The sequence below is a fragment of the Dryobates pubescens genome, chromosome 14, assembly GCF_014839835.1.
Source record: "Dryobates pubescens isolate bDryPub1 chromosome 14, bDryPub1.pri, whole genome shotgun sequence".
NCBI lineage: Eukaryota > Metazoa > Chordata > Aves > Piciformes > Picidae > Dryobates > Dryobates pubescens.
In genome coordinates this window covers 7,510,966-7,516,968 of record NC_071625.1, presented here as the reverse complement: position 1 = coordinate 7,516,968, position 6,003 = coordinate 7,510,966, and positions in this window count along the sequence as shown.

Here is a 6,003-nt window from a genome sequence, read left to right as displayed (position 1 = left end):
TGGGCCACTGCACATACGGAGAAATCACTCTTCAAATACAAAAACTAAGTAGGCTGTGTTGTACTTACAAGTTGTATTAACTAAGACTTCATCTCTGTGCTAGTAACGGTCAGTCCCTGGGAAATAGTAAAACACTAGGGAGTTTTTAGGGCTGTGGGGAGCACAGGCACATTGAACTCCATTTCTTCACATGAATTTGTATTTACTGATGATTGAGCCACCTGGGGAATAGTGGGAGACTTGGTTTCTGTAGATCCATAGCAAGAGGGAACCAATCCCTTCTCCTCTGGGCTTTAACCCGTGGCTTGCTGGGTGTTAAGCTTTGACAGGCTCCAACAGGCTTCAGCTTACCTGACTTGAGGCTGAGCATAAGCTAATTTGTGTTTCTGGACATGGTGTGCTCAGAACTTTTCAAGGTGGAAGCCAAAATGGACAAACCCTGTGGAGATACTCAGCTTTCCTGGCCTTTTTCATTCTCTGCAGTGCAATTGCTTTTGCTTTGTGTCCATATGAAGGGAGCATCAAGCCTTGCCACTTGACTGCCCATAAACTCCCTACTGGAAAACTTTGTGGTAGTTCTATCTCAAAGTTTGGAGGTACCAGAAGAATTGCCCCTTTGTGCTGATCATTTCTTTCAAATGAAAAACCCAAACAGCCCTACCACAAACTGCCTTGGATTTTAAACTGCATTTTGAGCTCTCAGCAGGACCCCAAACGTTAACAAAATGTTAGGTTGAACATTTGTTCAAAGTCAAGGTGAGGTGCCAGCTGAGAGCAGCATATTAAATATCACAGTCCTGTGATACTGTGATGCTTAATAAAACAACAAATCATTCTGAGGTATTTACAATCCATTTGCTGCTCATTCTGGCTAGAATCCTGTGTTCAAGGTATGCAGCCTCTGCAGGTCTCTGAACTGGGTACAACAGCGATTGCAGCACTGTGCCAGGCTGGCCATGTGCTTGTGGACTTACCTGGTGTTTCTAAGTGCAGGGTCATGCCAACACAGTGCCATGCTGAACTTGGGAAAGTTGGCTTCTAGTACTGGTTGTGGTTGAGTCAGTGTTTTCTGCTTACTTAGCATTTCTGTAGCACTTGGCACGTTTGCACTGTTCTACAACCTGGCCAAAATATGTCTCTAAGCTTCTAGTTTGAAACTAAAATGTCTGCTTTGGGAAACGTGGACCTTCTGGGGTTTGGGCAAGAGCTTTCCATGTGAGCAGGGGAGAAGAAATCTTAGCAAGGATTTCTCCTTTGCAAGCTGGCATCTGGCTGCTGACCTCCAGCAGTGTTCTGGCTAAGTGTTGATCCTGGGAAGCTTCAGGTGTCTTCAGCTTATTGATTTCAGACCAGGCACTTGCGGAGCAAAATTTGCAAGCAGTGAAGAAGAGAAAGAGATCATTTGGGTGAGCTTCTCTAAAAGCTTCTCTGCAGTGGCTGGTGGTTCTGGAGGACAGTCACATACCACCTCACAGCCTGGGACATGGGTGGTTGGTGAAGCTATACTCAGAGGTCCTGTAGTCATGCAGACAAATCAAAATGCAGTATGGACCTCCAGGACTGGAGTGCATGCTCCATTTTTGTTTGGGGACAGTAGAGGGGCTGGTTTTCTTTGGAAGCAAAGGGGTTCTAGGTAGATAATTCAGCTGAGGAGGCAGCTCCTTCCTGTGTAAATTCAGGTGACACTGGGTCAGGTGGGTCTTCCTTTTTTGCTCACGTCTCTCTCCTTGCCAAGGTGGTGTTCCTGCAGTCTGTAAGCAGACAAGAGGCAGTAGTGTCAACGTGGCATTGTTGACTGGAAGGAACATAGCTCATATGAGGACCGTGGCGGCAGATGGTGAACAAAAGCCATCTCCTTTTCTTGTTTCTTATTTATTTTGTGACTGTTTGCTTCCCTTAACAGCCTTGGGTAGTCTGGATAGCTTTAAATTGGGGGACATATATCAATTAAAAAAAAAAGACTATGCATGCTGTAAATACATACCTTGGTGTTGTGTTTGTGCTGTGGTTGTGTTAAATCTTTCTGATCAAGCGAGGCATTAAGTACTCTCCCTGTGCTGTCATTAGGCTGCGGTGCTCTTCAGAGGATGACTGAGGATGACTGAGGGGTGACCTTATTACTCTCTACAACTACCTGAAGGGAGGTGGTAGACAGATGGATGTTGGGCTCTTCTCCCAGGCAGCCAGTACCAGAACAAGAGGACACAGTCTCAGGCTGCGCCAGGGGAGGTTCAGGCTAGATGTTAGGAAAAAGTTCTATACAGAAAGAGTGATTGCACATTGGAATGGGCTGCCTGGGGAGGTGGTGGAGTCACCATCACTGGAGGTTTTCAGGAGGAGACTTGATGGGTTGCTTAGTGCCGTGGGTTAGTTGTTTGGGTGGTGTTGGATTGGTTGATGGGTTGGACGCAGTGATCTTGAAGGTCTCTTCCAACCTGGTTTATTCTATGTATTCTATTCTATGTATTCTATGTTTGATGTATTAATCTGTCAGCATCAGGTTAAAATGCAATTATTCTTCAAAGGTGACTTAGCTTAAAAAAAATCAGCCAAAAATATAATACCCTCACAACCCAGTTTGGGCTGCATTCCTTCACTTCCACCAGTCGGGGTGGAAAAGATTCTTTGCTTAGGTTTTTCTAACGTGCCCAGAACACAAGCTTCCTCCCCCAGCACCTCTTCGTTGTTACAGAAATGTGTGCACTTCACTTCCCAGGTGACAGAACAAATGCTCAGGTCTTTTATAGATGAAAAATTGCTGTAGGCAAGGATTACTTGAAATAGATAAAATTTTGCCTTCCCCCCCCCCCCCCCACCCTGCATCTCATGAGATTCTCCTTACAAGAAGTGTCTGTGTGTGTAGTAGCTCATTTGATGCACACACACTTGGATATTTACACGTAACAAGCGTTGGAACAGTGATTTAAGAGCCTCAGTCATTGCCTGGCGTGGAGAGGGGGCTTTGCCTCTTTGTAAAGCATAAAGGCTCCATCACAACATGTGAAGGCACTGTTCTGGTACCCTGTTCTTGGGGGAGGGAGAGGAGGAGCGGGGTGAAGAAGGGGGTGGGCATGCAGAAGGAGTATTTCAGATGAGAGTATCTCACAGGTTTTCACGCTGCAGAGCCTCAATTGTTTTCATGACATTTTTGCAGAAACAAGGAGGAAGCTTTAGTCTTAGAAATGAACAGCAGGGACAAGCTTGACCATAGGATCAGTAAGGTTGGAAAAGACCTCAGAGATCATCAAGTCCAACCTGTCACCCAACACCTCGTGACTTAACTAAACCATGGCTTCAAGTGCCACCATCTTAAGAAAGAGCAGCTATCACAGGTCTCATCTCATGTAGCTGCCCTTTCTCTCACCTCTGTCCCATTGCAGGCAGGTGCAAGACCCACCAGTGCAGAACAGAGGCAGGGAGGACCTGCCTGGCTCACGTGACTTTGATCACAGTTTAAGTGGTTTATTGCTTTTCATCAACACATAATTATGTGGTAATTGCTGGACTATACACTTGGGATCAATATTTGCAGTGCAACAGATAAAGCTAGAGAACAGGGTTATGAGATGTTAATGTGTGCCTAGGCCTCTCTAGAGACCTTTGTTTCCCCAGGATAGCTGCATGTGGCAGGCTCATGCTGGCCCCTTCCCTACACTCTACACACACTCCTATTTTCATGTTTTGCTCTGTGTCTGCTTTGATGAATTGTAGGGGTTTTCTTCCCAACTAAAAGTCTCCTGCTAATTCTCCACTTGCTGTTTAATACAGTTTGTTGTTTTCCTCTCTACCAAGATGAGCTTGAGGCAGACACTCTTCTGAGACAGCCTGGGCACTCATTGTCCCAACCTCCCATGCTGGTGGTACCCAGGCTGGTTTTAAAGCCGTGTTGGTACCCACTCACCTGGCTTGCTCTGATTCTCCTAGACTTGCATGACCACCAGTTGAAATTGAGGATCTGCAGTTAGTAAGTGAGCTACATTTGAGAAAACAGGTGAGAGGCTCTTTGGTCTGAGCTAGGGCCTTTTCCTGAGTAGGTAACAAACTGATACCTCTCCCTGGTAGGATCCAGCTTTCAAAGATACCTGGCCATGCTGGGCAAGGTTTTCTGGGTTCCAATAGCATTTATGTGGACCCCTCCTCCCCTCTGAGCTGAGCCTCCTTTCCACAAGACATAAGACTGTAAGTCTTCAGCTGGGTTGAACACTTCACTATTTTCAGATGGGATTTTAATTTACTGAAGGGACCTTGCTGCAGCTGCTGAGCTAGCTGAGGTCAGCTGGGGATTTCCGTGCATCTACCCCACCATATGCACCCGCTCTGTACCCAGGGTTGTTAAGTGCCTGGTGTGCTTCTGTCTGTGCTAAGCAGCAGGGATGAGCTGCCATGGGCTGGGCTGGGAACGCCGCAGACCTCCAGGAGGAGCTCTGAGTTCAGTGTACAGCAAGAAGCTCCCACAGCCCTGGCAGGCTGTGATTTTCATACAGTGCCTGGTTTCAGTCTTGCTGCTTATGCTGGAGGGAAAAGGGCCTGCTAGGAAGTGCTGTTTGAAAAGCTGAGGGGGAACCCTCCCATCTTCCCCACTCCTTCCACTTTTCCAAGCTAAAGTGCTCCTTTAAATGCTGACCAGCTGGGCTGTTCTGGCTTCTTCTCTGACCTTCCCCTGTCCATGACCATCTTGGCACCCAGCTTGGTTTCCTGCTCTGCACTTGCAGACATGCAGGAGAGCAGGACCTTGGAAGTAAACCATTATGCCAAAGCTTACCAGCCCCCTCTGTGCACTCACAGCTTGATAAAATGGAGCCAAGAGAAAGATTAAATCAAAGTACCCATTTTTGAGTAGACATTCAGCCCAGTACAATGAAGGGACTTAACCTCTTTAATACTGACTCAGCCAATTGTGTGTTGCAGTGCTCAGTCCCAAGCTGGATGTCCTGCAACATGCTGAGGGCACTGAAGGGCAAGGCAGGCAAGTCTGTGTTCAGGTTCCCCCTTTAGGCATAGTAAGAGTATGCAAAGTGAGGCACTACCAAATGTTGCTCCTGAAGGAAGAGAATAGTCTGGAAAGAGGAAACCTTATCAGGAGATACCAAGAACAAGAAGAGTAAGTCCTGTAGAAAACACTTTGATTCTTTCACTACACTTTGCCAATGTACTTTTTACACTGCACAAGCAGGAGCTTGGGAGAGAAAGCCCTTCACATCTACAAGAAGTGGCTGTTGGAGTGTCTTGGCTAAGCTGGAAATGGTGGCAGTGGCAGGAACAGGTGAAAAAGACAAACTGCTGCCTTGGGCTCAGGTAGTTCCTGCCCAATCCAAAGCAGATAAGGTGGCAGCTGCATATGGATGCAGAGGTGAAATGGATGATGTTACTGGTGATCTTCCTGAGGCTGTGAGGCAAACTTTCAGAAGCTCATGGCTGAAAGTGGGCAGCAGAGGCCACCTCACACTTTCCAGGTGAAAACCTTGAGCTCCCAGTGCTTTGCAAGCTCTGCCCTCAAAATGTCTCTCATTTAGTTTCCTGAGTGAGGAAAAAAAAATACTCCTGCACAAACCAAGGAATTCTGTGAGAGGTTTGTAATGGCACTAACCTGACAGCAGAGCTTATCTGTGGGATACACTTGAAGCTGAGCATATGGGGGTTTATTTCAACAAAAGGGGCAGTAGGGGGAGAAAAATGATGAGGGAAAATGTTAAGTGGTCAAGACATTAAATTATGTAGGCTGAGAATCTGTCTGGAGTACACATTGTGTCTGAAAGCTGAGCTAACAGCTGCTTCAGCAGAACAGAGCAGCCTCTTTGTGGAGAGCTCTCATGCTCTGACCTTTGGGCAATCACAGTCTTGTGCAACTTGATGTCATTTGAGAAGTGAAAGGTGTTGGGCTTGGCCTGCACTTCTAGACCGGGAACTGAAACATCTCACAGAGCTTGCCGGGGGGGCCTGCAGCACACCAACAGCAGAGAGAGAAAAGGAGTTACTTGCACCTGCTCTGTTTCTCAGGCGACC